We start from the raw sequence: 15,028 nt of genomic DNA, 5'->3' as shown, positions 1-15,028 counted from the left end.
GTCTCTTGGGAAAATAATCATGGGTTTAACTGACTAAACATATTACAAAAGTGATTTAATCTAACATTTTATTTTTGCCGTGCTGTTGTACATACTCAATAATAAACTCAGGGTTGTTCTTCCCATACTAATTCATAATTTGCTTTAAAATTACATCCCAAATGATCCTCAACAAAGACAATAAACTGGACAATTTAACAATCCTCTAGGTTTATGTTGTGGCTTTATATTTGAATTATTTAACCTTTGTTTCTGAGAAATAATCTGATTTTGGGGGAAAATACATAACCATAGTTACCATAGTTACCCTAAAATGACCTAGAATCGGAAAGTGAACTAGTTTAAAATGCCGAATGATTTATTAGATTTCCAATTGTGCAATCTTTACCTTATGTTTATTGTTTACACTCTAATGAGCCCAGTGCTTGTTTAAAAAATGTGCCTTTTCACTTCCCTTTTAATTACACTTGTTTGTTCCTCTTACTTCAAATAACCAAATATTTGTGAACTCATTCAACAGTCCTATTCTTTTGCAAGCCTTGGAAGAACTCCAACTGCCGGTCACCTGCCATTGTTTTGCAGAAATATTAAGGGACTTTTGATTTAAGTACCCCCAAAATAACTTCCCACTTAACTTCTAAACAGTGGAGGGAACGCCACTCTTCACCTCCATCTGGTGTGTTATTTATGAAGACACTTTGACCAACCTAATCTCTTGAGCCTGATCGCTTTCAGTCCCTGTATGTCTAGATGGATGTTGTAACTGTGCCTCAGCCAACTTTTGACATGCAAGACAATACTTTTTTGTTTTTAGAAGAGGAAGTGACTGTTGAATTGACTTGTACCCCTATTTATTTAATTGATCCATGAAAATTGTGTTATTAAATAAACCGCTTTATTTTGAACCATGTCAACATCTCAATCGATAAAAGCTGATTTAGGTAATTCCTCCTGGTAATTGGTGCTTTGGTGTGCATTTAAAAATACCTGGCGTTGAAAAGAAAGCTCCCCTGAAACTCGAACCATCTCAAGTGTTTCAGTGAAAGGCCTGTTGACATTTTATAGGAGCAATGTGATAACAGGAGAAGATCTGGACTGACCCGTAGTAAGTGCAGATGGGACATTAACCATTCATCGACACCGTGCAAAGCCGAGAGCATGAGTTCATTTAAAATTCTCTCCGTCGTCTACATGCAGCGAGTAAACAGAGCAAAAGGCCACCTCGTGCCTTTCAGAAACAGCATCTGTGGAAGCCAGAGGTCGTGAGTGTTATGTACCCAAACATGTGGTGAAAAATAGCTTGGGGAGGGGGTTCTACATCACATATCATTAGACCTTAATTAGTAAAGTGGGCTTAAGGGACTGTGCTTCCCATCTGTCTTGGTTTGACATACCTCGTCCTTCACTTCTCATCCAGAATAAGGAAGTTGCAGTGGCTGCTTGACACTGCATCTCTGCGTGGAATCAAGTTTATCTGAAAAGTTCAGGACTGTGAGTGTATAAATAATGCAATCTGTGTTTACTGTTTTAACATATTGACATCTCACTAAAATGCAATTGGTGATACATGATTAACGATGTTTTTATAATCTATGACTCATCTGGAGTCTAGGCAATACTTTTTTTTAAAGCTTTTATTATTTTGTTCAATATGATTTTGATAATGTATCTGTATTTCTTTGCAAAATGCTGCAGTCCAAATGAAGGAATTAATCAATTCCAAAATGCATTTGTATTTAAAATTAACAGCAGAAAATTACCCACTGTCAAGGTGACATATTGAAATGCACCAAAACACAAATGTTTTCAGTTTACAATAATATAAAACTTTGCAAATCTTTAAATGTTTGAAGCTGAAAACATCAAATTTGAAGCTGAAAACAGCAAAGATTTTCCAGATGACCATTAATATCCGGTTTTACTTATTTAATAGTCAGGAAATGGTTTCACCATTGGTATTTAAAATATATGGGTTGTCAAAGTCTCCACAGCGTTCCAAGTTGGGAATGAATACTTTGTTACCATCCCCCTCTCACTTAATGTCCGTATCTATGCTGTTTCAGAAAGTCCAATTAGAAACCGGTTTGGAAAAAACACACCTGTCCTCCTGTACATAACCCAACAGCACAAGTACTAGTAATATTGATAAGTGATGCTAAGTTGTTGCACGCTGTCCCATGGTATCAGTTAATTCTACTCCATCCACACATCTTAAAGGTCTCTTATTATGCAAAATCCCCTTTTACCTGTCTTGTATACATCAGCATGTGTCCCCTCTGTGTAAAGAGATTCTGAAAGTTTCAGGAAAAAAGATTCTCTCTCTTTTTGTCCTGATCCATTTATATAAAAACTAGGGCTGTCAGTCGATTAAAATATTTAATCGCGATTAATCGCATGATTGTCCATAGTTAATCGCAAATTAATCGCACATTTTTGATCTGTTCTAAATGTACCTTAGAGGAATATTTTTCAAGTTTTTAATATCAACATATGAGTGGACAAATATGCTTTATGCTAATGTTTATTATCATTTGAACAATGACAAATATTCTCATGAATATTAAACACAACAACCTCTGAACATTAAAAATATTCGCCTCAATTCAACCTGGAACCTCTCTCATTCAATAATACAACGTGTGTGTGTGTGTGTGTGTGTGTGTGTGTGTGTGTGTGTGTGTGTGTGTGTGTGTGTGTGTGTGTGTGTGTGTGTGTGTGTGTGTGTGTGTGTGTGTGTGTGTGTGTGTGTGTGTGTGTGTGTGTGTGTGTGTGTGTGTGTGTGTGTGTGTGTGTGTGTGTGTGTGTGTGTGTGTGTGTGTGTGTGTGAGAGATGTATCGTTGGAGCTATGTGCAACTCAAGGCATATGCTCGAACGGGAGCTGCCTGGACGCTGCAATCATGTTGCGCACTATCCGTGCTGAGTGTGCTGACTCTTCGTACAATGTCCCACTGTCTGGCTTCCTGCATAAAGTCAAGTGCTCGGCGCAGTTGTGGCGCAATGTCGCTCCTCTGTTTTCATTTAAACAGCTCCATATCCATTAGCACAGCTAGCTAGCACCAGATGCTAACAACAACAACAATGCACGTAAGGTCTCTCTCTCGCTCGCTCGGGCCACACATACACACACCCTCCCGGTCCTCCCAATAGCCAGTCGGTGCCAGCCGGTGAGCGTGGAAGTGTGGTCTGCCACAAGCGGGCGGCAGGAGCGGGGCTGTCAGCATCAGCTTGTTGATGGTATTTTAAACTCGATGCGCTCTGAAGCTACGGGGCCGAGGAAAAAAAATACACATGCGTTAATCGCGTTAAAATAATTAGTGGCGTTCATTTTTTTTTGCGTTAACGCGTTATTAACGCGTTAACTGAAAATGAGCTGATCAGATTTTGGCCACTTTATGATGTCATAACGATTTTTTGGCTTGTGTAACCATTAGCCAATCACCAACCAAGGTAGCCCCCCCCACCTTATCACCTGAATCTCCTCCTAGAGCACCATTGTGTTCTTTTTAACCAAATATCTCTCAGAGGAGCGTGGCTCCTTATGTTGTTGTTGTTGCATCATCAGGAGTAGCAGTGGAGAGACCGTTCTCTCCACCTACAACCATCCTAGCGTCTGCTCATGTTGAACAAAATGGACGGGGTATCTAAAGGCTTATCACTGGCATTGTATTACCCAGAATTCCTTTTGCCTGTGATTTGCTCATCTCTCTCTCGCTCCTGATCCACATTTGGCATGGCTGAATGGTCATTTTGCCGGGGGAGAATTGGAAGAGATTGTGTGCAGGCCTTCAGTATGTTCTCCCTTAAAGTCCTGTGGATGTTTCTGTGGAGCAGAGAAGCAGCTACAGTCTACAGAGAGGTAATTGCTTCCCGGTGATGAGATGAATTGACATTCGCTTTGCTGCGCTGCTGTTTATTTCCCCGTCTGCCCTCTGAAATGCATCACCTCTCTCTTGAATTAATACAATAGATGGGCCTGTGACTGTGCTATTCAAATTGATACAGAATTGTCCAATCGAAGTGAAGGAGAGTGGTTTCTCCTCGGCTTACGCACTCTCTGATGGTATCTCTTACCATCATGCTTCGGTGCATCTGAGCGTTTCTTGCCTCCAAACGCAGTGAAGAGAAAATAACACATCCTGCACACTGACAGGGTTTATTCTTTTTACTGCCAGAGATATTTGTAAAACAACTACTCTTTGGTGTCGATTCTTTGAATATTAAAATAGGGCACTCCCTTTTTTTATTTTAGGAAAAATCTCGACCAGAAGCTTTTAGTCTACATAGTGAAAGTTGAACACAGGTAACACCAAAATAGACTGACAGCTTCTCTGAGGTTTTTGGATGTGGATATTCATGTGGAGCCTTTGCAGGTTTGCGAAGAGGAGGGGAGGGGGGTTCACTTCTGACAAACCCTTCTATAACATTACCTTCACAGGGTGGCATTTTCAGCTTAGGGACTCCTGTGCCTGCTCCCTGTCAAGCGCCGCTGTCACTGCTGCTGCATGTTTGCGGCTTTACCGCAAAACATTTTGAGCAGATGGAAGCTGGAGTGAAATCAACGTCTTTTTCTGCCTCATCAGTAAGATTCAAACTGAGCGTGAGTTACGTAAGCACTGCTAAATGTATCAATGCTCATTTTATGCAAAGCCTGAGCTCCCAGGCGCAGACTGTGTGATGTTCAGAATGGGGGAAGGCTTTTGTTTATCTGCAAGCCATTTGATTTCTATTTTAGTGCCTGGAAGAACAAGATTTAAAAAGGTCAATCTAATTTTAGATCGGTTTTCTTGAAGGAAAGGGAGACGTGTGGCTTCATGCTCAAACGCGCAAAGACAATCAAAGCAGACTCCTGACAGTTTACAGCTGTGGATGCGCTGGGGATTACAGGCAGGAGTGAATGGCAGGCATATGCTGCTTTCTTCACTCACTCTCACTCTCTTCTTATGTGTGTGTGTGTGACTGAGGCAGAGGAGAGGAACGTCAAGTCTGTTTTTCTGGTGTGTACCTTGAAGGAAAAAGTGTGTGCAGGTGTCTTTCACTCTCTGTTTGCTACATTCAAAGGGAACTCGGAAATCTGTCTGATTCAAAGTGGAGTTTCAGATCCCACACAGGATCTTTGTAGACAAACAAGGCGGCGTTCCTGCTTTTTGATAGGATGTCTCTTCCTCCGTGAAACACACACACACACATTTGTCTTACACTTCTTACGACCCCCACTGGCACTCAATATAAACCGTAACCTAAACCCCTGTCTTTTCCTAATTCCACATTTTAATCCCCATCCTAACCTTAATATTAATCCTTACAGTTGCCAGGTTACTTTCCATTTTCCAGCCTTAAATGTCAAGACTTTATATTTGTCACTTGTGTGACTGTGAGGTTCGTTTGTATCCATCATTTTTATCCACTTATCCTTTTTAGGGCAAAAGGTGGGGTAAACTAAGGGTTCATTTACTGTGGTTTAATGCTTATCACTGTGCTAATGCGTCACTCTTACTTTAATCTTTTTCATTCAGAACTAACTTTTCTGAATACAAATATTGTAATTAAACAGAGATGAAATTACAACAATAAGCTAAAATCATTTGAAATTAGACCAAAGTGGATCTTGTTTCTATAACTAATATTTTCATTGAAACAAATAGAGAGTATTCTGGCTTTCGAAACATTTCTGAATTATACCTTTAAAGGACAGATGGGCCATTTTTATTTGTGGCACGTGGAAGTGAGAAAAACAACTTTTATTTCAGGGCTATACAAAAAATACATTGCCAATTTTAGAACATTTTCCTATTACAAAATAAATAAATCCAACTTTAAAACCCTCTGGAGTCGGTGGACGCGCCGGTGTTACCGTTTAACTGGTTACACCGGGGAACTCGTTACGTTACGTTAACGGTAGGAATGGGGCGTGTACTTTGAGGAGCCATTGTCGAATAACCACGAAATACACATTTCGAGTGCTTCTTTTGTTGTTTACATTTATCTTTTGGTATATTTGGCTCCATAGGAACACTTTGATGCACATTCAGTACCAGTGTGTGAGGTTGCGATGCCGATATCCGGACGCGTAGCTACAGCGAGGACTACAAAATGACTATGAGGTGACTGGGGATGTCTGTTCAAAACATTGCAAACGTGAATAAATCATTTCAAATATGTATTTGTCTCCGACTTTCATTTGTACATCGTTGTTAATGTGATGTTTAGTAGCTTTGATAGCTGTCCATACCTCCAGACAGCCTAAAAGTAAGACACAAGTTGTTTACTCACAGCCCGAATGCAGCATCGAGATCCGTGGCCAGCTGTGATCCTCTCCGATTAACTTGTGACAGGACTTCTTTAGCTATTCTCCAGCGAGCAAGGTTTTTATTAAATACCAACATCCCTCTCATCACAACAAGACTCTACACTGTGCAGAAAAAAAACAACATAAATGAAAATAACCTTGCTGGATAGCTTAGAATGAAACAAACAAACTATCTTCCATGGCTGATACTGATGTCACAGTAACGGCTAAACCACAGACAAGTCCAGCGGGGGGGCACACGTTGAATCCATATAATGAAATTGTTATTTTATATATATGTATATACATATATATATATATATATATATATATATATATATATATATATACATGCTATATATATTTATATTTATTTATATCCTACATTGTCTAGGCTATATAAACCGGCGGAAGTGTCACAACTTTCTTGGTTTGTGATTATAGCGAGAGAGAGAGATAGCGATAGAGACATAGATAGAGATACTGTAGAGATAGACATAGAGAAAGATCGGCTGTGTGTGTGTGTGTGAGTGTGAGAATATGTTATGTTAGGGCTAACCAAGAGGGAATGGATTCAGGAGTTCTTAAACAACTGATGGATTTTATGATCCACGATATTTATGCTGATGGCTTGAAAAAAAGAAAATTGTTGACAATTATCCTTTATTATCTTGTATGAATATATCTGGTATATTGCTCATTTTCCATAAAAGAAAAACATTTATTTGAGTTTGATGCATACAAATACTGTAGATGATGATTGTTGAAAATGCACTTTTACCATAAAATGCCAGCACGACCAGTTGGTTGAGGCTCATAAAAACAAAACTGTGTAGACAGTAAAAACAAAAGTAGTTTGTGTCCCATTTGATAAAAAAAATGCAAACAAATACTTTTTCCATAGATTTTTTTCTTGGTCTGCCAATTAAAGGGTTAAGCCTATATGTTTAAGCAATTATGTCTGCCTTAATTCCCCGTCTTGCACCATTAGGACCCACTGATATAAAATGCTTAACTAACTAAGTTGCAACTATGCACTTTTTGGTGGGCTAAGTGCAAGCTTCACATATTTTTGGCTACATTTAAAGTGCCAAATGTAAGTTTAGATATTATGCAATGCAACGTTTTTCTTGGCCTACATCAGTGTTATAGAAGGAAAGACAACAGTGATAGTTATGTTTCAGAATAACATTTATTGGAAATTGTTGGAAAAATATCACTTTTCACCAGTTTGAGCTTCAACCTCAGGATCCATGTGTCTGTGATCCTCTCCAGAATGGAAGTAGTAATCACATACAGAGCATCAACTAGTTCCTGAACAGTGTCCTTCACATGCTGATATCCAAGAGGGGGAGTTACACAGTCACAAAATGGAGGAATAGAAAGCAGTATTCAATGTTTACTTCAGATTAGCTCCACGTCAGAAATGAGCATGCTTGATGTCAAGCTATCCAGCAAGGTTATTTTCATTTATGTTGGTTTTTTTCTGCACAGTGTAGAGTCTTGTTGTGATGAGAGGAATGGAGGTATTTAATAAAAACCTTGCTAGCTGGAGAATAGCTAAAGAAGTCCTGTCACAAGTTAATCGGAGAGGATCACAGCTGGCCACGGATCTCGATGCTGCATTCGGGCTGTGAGTAAACAACTTGTGTCTTATTTTTAGGCTGTCTGGAGGTATGGACAGCTATCAAAGCTACTAAACATCACATTAACAACGATGTACACATGAAAGTCGGAGACAAATACATATTTGAAATGATTTATTCACGTTTGCAATGTTTTGAACAGACATCCCCAGTCACCTCATTGTCATTTTGTAGTCCTCGCTGTAGCTACGCGTCCGGATATCGGCATCGCAACCTCACACACTGGTACTGAATGTGCATCAAAGTGTTCCTATGGAGCCAAATATACCAAAAGATAAATGTAAACAACAAAAGAAGCGATCGAAATGTGTATTTCCTGGTTATTCGACAAGGCTCCTCAAAGTACACGCCCCATTCCTACCGTTAACGTAACGTAACGAGTTCCCCGGTGTAACCAGTTAAACGGTAACACCGGCGCGTCCAAGTGCACATTTATTTACGTATTTAATCATAGATTTTCGCTTGTAAGGAGTAGAAATATGATTCAGATATCTGCGGAATCGCTAGAATCGTAGCTTTTCAAGAGTATCTCCTGTGAGACTGTACCCAGGGCACACCAGCCAATATTGCCGCTCAAAGCAGCTTGATTCGGCGTTATACTGTGTGTGATTGGTGGATTTGTGTGTCAGTCAAGGACATCTCGGCCGCCATGTCGGTCTGAAATGACCAATGGACACTCTAGAAATCTAAGGACCTACACACCAATAAAAAAACATATAGCAGGTGTTTCCCATCAGTTTCAGTCTTTTAGTCTGTGAAGAAGATAGAGAAAATGTCTCGAAGGAACTTTACCGTTGCGGACGCGCTGGATTTTATTTTCGCGAGCGGCAGTGAAGAAGATGGCTCATCAGTAGTGATGGCAAAATGAAGCTTTGAATGAAGCGTCGAACCACTTGGACAATTGTGTCGGAAATAGGTTCATTTCTCGAAGCTTCAGTTACAGCGACCTCTCCTGTCGAAGTGCAAGGCTGCAGTGGGTTTAACGTATCTTTGCCTTGAAAAATATTCGATGCACACACACACTAAGACTGAATTGAATATCATGTTCTATTTGCAATTAAAGATTGATAATTGTGTGTATTGGGTTATTGAGAAGAGACTAGAGAGTGCTGGAAAAAATGTTGGGAGGAGAGGGCCTTTTATCAGTTATTAAAGTTGAAAAGCAATGATTAAAATACATCCATTCCGGGCTTTGAACCAGCTGCGCGGAGGACATCGCCGCATTCGGGCCGCCGGCTCTCCCCACTGGGCTATCTATTCCTTGAAATATGTAACTGTTTTTATATTACTTATAACTGTCTTTTTGTTCACAACTTCTCCACATTTCGAAGTGTTTCCCGAGCCAGAACGACCTATCTTTCTTCCTGGCTTGCTCTATAATGATATCAAATGCAATACCAACAACAACTCAAGAGCAACAACGCAAACTACGACAACAACCCACACATTGCGCATTGTTTAGAGCGGTCATAAAGTGTTGAAGCGCTCAAATTCGAAACTGTTTCAACCTGTCACCTGTCAGAATCGAGACGAGGCAGTGCATTGAATCGCGTGAATAGACCGTGAACCAGTCAAGTGATTCATTCAGGAAATGAAGCAGTTGCTGCTTCGGACGTCACATGTCACGTGATTTGAAGCCGTTGCTGCTTCGGACGTCATATGTCACGTGATTTGAAGCAAGCTTCGAAGCACTGCTTCTATGGAATAGGAAGTCCAGGGTTGAAGCTCCGTTCGAAGCTTCAGTGTCAAACTGCCATCACTACTCATCAGAACCTGAAGGCTTCGACTCTTCTGAAGAAGAAGAATACAGGGACAGCAGGGATCCATTTGAGGATGGGTAAGTGTAAATATAACTTGTAGTGCATTTGCCATTTTGTGAGGAGTACCGCGAAAATGAACAATGGATTTATCAACCTTTTTATTTTCCCCTCATGAACTTTTTCTCGGGACAAAATAGACTCTTGATTAGTAAACGTTTACTCTGTGTAAATGTTATTTATGTGTAAACGTTATTTTGGCATGTATAAGTAAGGTTACATGTGTAGATGAATAAAAATAATCCTTTATTCGTCCCACAACGGAGACATTTATAGACATGTATTTTATTTGATCATACTGTTGTACAGATGAGACTTTGTCATAGACTTATTTACATGTGTGTCTGTGATAAACTTTATGTGTAAACGTTATTTTGGTGTGTATAAGTAAGGTTACATGTGTAGATGCATGAGATAATCCTTTATTTGTCCCACAACGGAGATATTTAATGTGTGTGTGTGTGTGTGTGTGTGTGTGTGTGTGTGTGTGTGTGTGTGTGTGTGTGTGTGTGTGTGTGTGTGTGTGTGTGTGTGTGTGTGTGTGTGTGTGTGTGTGTGTGTGTGTGTGTGTGTGTGTGTGTGTGTGTGTGTGTGTGTGTGTGTGTGTGTGTGTGTGTGTGTGTGTGTGTGTGTGTGTGTGTGTGTGTGTGTTGAACTTCGTAATAATTATTGTCCCACAATTTTTATTTGTTTTACAGAGAGGTTTCACAGCTGCCTGGGCCTAGCTGCCCACAGATGACATTTATCCAGGAGCCTCCAGCTGTGCCTGCCACCATGTTGAGATCTACCATGGATCAAGGGCCTTCACCACTGCCATCCCCACCAAGCACTAGCTGACCAGCATCACGACAGCTGCCTCCATCTCTGCCTGCGACGAGGTCAAGATACACCTCAGCTCCACCACAGCCACAGCCATCACCATCAACCCGGACAGCAAAGAGGTCTCGTAGAGCACACGTACCTCCCACACAGCCACCAGCTGCCCATGCACCATCACCCCCACCTGCACAGCAGCCAGCTCCACTGTCTTGGAAGACAGGCGAAGACCCTGACACTGCTCCCCCTGTCTCCAGGTTTCAACCTGCTCGCACACCCGGGCCACAGCTCAGCTCAACAGTATCAAACAAACCCCTTGACCTGTTCAAGCTGTTCTTCAGTGCACTAACAGTACAGACACTCTGTACCAACACAAACAAGCGGGCTGCACAGGAGATGGGAAAGGGTAAAACCTACAAATGGACTGACTTGACTGTAGAGGATTTCTATAAATACATGGGGCTGCTGAAACTGGACAATATATTGGACTACTGGAGGAAGGATCATTTTGTCAGTGTATAATGAATAGTTGGTTGAAGGAAAAAAAGTTCTGATGTTCAATATTGTAAATAGTGAGATTTTGCAGTTATATTTATATACATTGTTGGTATTATAATAAATTGTTGGTTGAAAAAAAAAGTTCTAATGCTCAATTCTGTTTTTTTTACACATCACATGAACCTTGTTATGTAATATGAAGTCATTATTCAGTCCTGATATATCTCAGTCCCTGCTGTGGTGAAAGTAGAGTGATTGACAGCTGTTTTACTCAGAATGCGAATTTATAAAATTTCATTTTAGACATGAATAACACATTTATATACAGTGTAATTCAAATATTTCACTACTTTTGTAATCCTAAGACTTTGGTAACCAAATCTAAAACACCAAAACAATTCGATCACATGAGTAAATTTGTGTTTTCACAAGAGTTTTGAAGATTTTCCGAAAATCGGATGTCAAATTTTAAGCTTTTGAGCTACTTATCTCATCAAACAGTGCTCTAAGGTGAGTAATTTGCATATATAGCAATACTAGAGACTGTCCTGAACATTTTGATATGTAACACATGGGTGCCATTTTAGAAGAAATACATTTAAAAGGTGATTTAAGAAAACATCTAAAAATCGAGAAAATACCCTTAGACTCCAGAGGGTTAAGACCATAATGAAGCATCTTCATAAAACAGAAACACTGAGTCATATGGAAACTAAAGTCATGTAATCAAGGTAACGTTAAGTATGCCTTCAAGTTTACTAATCACCTCTCGTCAATCCTGTACAGACCTACAGTACTCCCAACTAGTGGATATACTCTTGTATACATTCATTGTTTTTTTTCACTTCTATTATCTTTACAGAACAAGTTACAAAACCCTGCAAAAAGCAAGAATAATCAAGATAAAGGTCCTGGTGATTTTAGTACTGTAGGAATGATCAGGCCCTGCAGAGACACGGGTTTTTCTGCAGAACTGTCCACTGCCACACTTCAAATGGCTTGAGGACAATATTTCTTGCAGATCTGTAATCAGAATACAACATTTTGACAAGTTAACTACATTTACAAATCACTGAAAATATTCGAGAACTACCGAACAGTGTTAAAATCTTCTTTATGTTGCTTTATTCCTCAGATTCTGTCTTTGTTTGGTATCACACTTACAGTAAATGTTACTGTTGTTGACATTTTTTCTCTCTCACCTTAACGCATGGTTGCCTTGAAATCCTGCACACCATGAAAAGAAACGTCTTCCTCACGCTCCCCACAACAATGCAGTGACTCGCCTCACATTTATGAAGCCTACATTCACACAGATAGTACTACAGCCCCACGCTACATATGAAACTCTGCCTGTTTCTCTTAAGCTCTGCTGATCTGTATACTTCGTATGATTCGGAGCTTTACGAATCATTAAACATTTGTAACACAACCGGCGTTCTTATGTTCAAAATGGAGGAGAGGAGCTGTGCTGCGAGGAGCCACTGGATCCTGATCGAGCCTCTATGCTAGGGATGGGTTTTCTGCTGTGGACCACACTGCCTGTTACCATGACAACAAACTGAAATTTCCCTTCACACACCTCACCAAGTGCTTTTCAACACTGAAACAATCCTCACTTCCTAAGTTACCACCCGCCTCTCTGCCTCCTCGTGAGTTTGAGGAATACATTTCAATTGATCTCCTGCAGACGAGCAGAGCGAGAACGATCACATGACTAATTCAGATGTCAGTGAGATCACCGCCTCAATTCTTTTCTCTTCTCAAGCGGTATCAATTTGAGATCGAGCTACTCTGACTAAATGGTGATGACTTACCCGCACAATCTGCAACAGGATGAATTGAGCTGTTGTTCCCGAATGTATCGGAGCAACGATGTGCTCAGCTGTGACCCAGCTGTGCGACCACTTCGGTCCATCATGCATCACTGTCTGAGAGAGCAGTGACAGGGAAGCGCTCCGTCTGGCCCGCAGTGGAAGGATGAACGAGTCGGAAAAGGACACACTAAATATCCTGTTTGGAATTTGGAGCAGAGAAAACGCTTTTTTTGGGTCTCCATACAGAAATAGACTCTCCTCCACTTTACCTTGGAGAGGGAGCAGCAAGGATACACTTACACACCGTCGGGGGCCCAGACACTGAAATGCCAGACCAGACCTGGGCCTCTTTTGGATACTTCAACCCATGACCCTCTGTCCATCCATTTTCACACCTTGAAGTGTCGGAGATTGATGTTGATTGGTCAACAGCTCTATTTTGGGTGCCGTGCAGCTCAGACCATCACAGATTTGATATTTTGACAGCTGGTACTTTCTGTCCTTTTGAAAATATTGAACCTCAATTCAGAGCTTATACTGTCAAAAGCCTATAGGCTACATTCAAGCGGCTTTAACATGTTGATGTGACGCTAATTGTTGAACCAAAAAAAAACATCTGACAGCTTCCCCTTCTTCACTGTTTGTGGGTAAGCTGGGAGAAATGAAGCACATTGGATCGAATTCACACTCAGCAGTCTTATCAGATTAATAACACCTTATCCTGACAACCCAAACACTGATTTCTTCTCAGATAGATTTGAAAACTAACAAGCTGCTTGAGCCTCCCGACTTCAAAGCAGCTGTTGGGCTGTGAGATAACTCCAGTGGAAATCACTGATGTTTTGATGTAACTTGCTTGACTTGAATTCTGATGCTGTTTTTTCTAGTCTCTTTATCAAGTTGTTTTAGTGCCTGTTATAATGATGTATGCATTTAGTAAGTTTACCTGTCAATTCATCATACATCCATCTTAATTTTCGTTCAATTGTTATCGCTATCTCTACATCTTAATTGTTTTCCTTCAAGTCTCCATAAATCCTCTTGGACATACAGTATATCAATATTACAGCAAACCTGTGAAATGCTATAGCTATCCTTGACAACACATCTATCCAATGACGTTGACTGTCAAATGTAATAAATGGAGAGTGAAAGGCGTTGGCCAGGGGAGCAAGTCCAAGGTCAGCGCCACTGGATCTAAGTGCAGAAGCTGGTAAATGTTCCCCTGGGGCGGTCACTGGCCTTAGTCATGCTGCATTGGTCTGGCAGAAGGCCTCCTGACATTTTCTGGATATAAAAGAACAGTTTGTCCATAGCAGCAAGCACAATTGTGGCTGACAACTCCACCCTGAGACAGGAGGGCTGTTTGCAACGGAGCGGGCAGGTAGCTTTTGGGATTTGGGCGATTGGGTTTCAGGGGCAATATAACAGCAGTACAGCAGCGTTGGGTTTCCTTGCAGAGGGGAAACGGTGAACGCCAAATTCACTGGCATGAATGTATGAGGCCAGCCTCTGACCATGTGGCGAGATATTGTTCCCTGTTGGGTGTTGCCTTACACCTCTGAGTGATGGGGTATTTTCTTGGAAGACAGCAGGTGACGTTGGCAGCAGGAGCACGTGTGTAGCGGAGACGCTGCTGTCACAGCACTCTGACTTCATTTTTCTCTCTGCCTGTACTTTAAGTTTATAATTCTACAAATACATGTTTTAACGCAAACAAATTCAGTTTAGAAACATAATTCAATTCTTCATACTGAAACTTTTTTTCCAAATAGCAAACTTTGCATATACTTTTTAATTTTGAGTCTGTTTGTACTAATACTCTTAAAGGTGGGGTAGGTAATTTTGGAGAAACCAGCTCGAGTGCGCTAGAATTTGAAAATACACAGCCGGAAGAAATCTGCCACTTCCTCACAGAGCCCCTCCTCCAACACACACAAACGCGCACATGACCAATGAGGGCACGAGATAAGTTTGTGCACAGATGGAAGGCTGACAGGCAGGTAGGCCATCCAGTTATTTTAGCCGGGCCGGCTCAGATGATTGGTCGTGCTTTTTACAGCGCTACGGCTTCCACAGATGACATTTTTGTATGTATTTTTTGTCAAAGCATTTCATGTATTCATTGCTATCGGGATGTTAAGAGC

This window comes from Gymnodraco acuticeps, unplaced genomic scaffold (assembly GCF_902827175.1).
Source record: "Gymnodraco acuticeps unplaced genomic scaffold, fGymAcu1.1, whole genome shotgun sequence".
Classification (NCBI taxonomy): Eukaryota; Metazoa; Chordata; class Actinopteri; order Perciformes; family Bathydraconidae; genus Gymnodraco; species Gymnodraco acuticeps.
The sequence above is the reverse complement of the archived record's forward strand: the minus strand, read 5'-3'. Positions refer to the sequence as shown.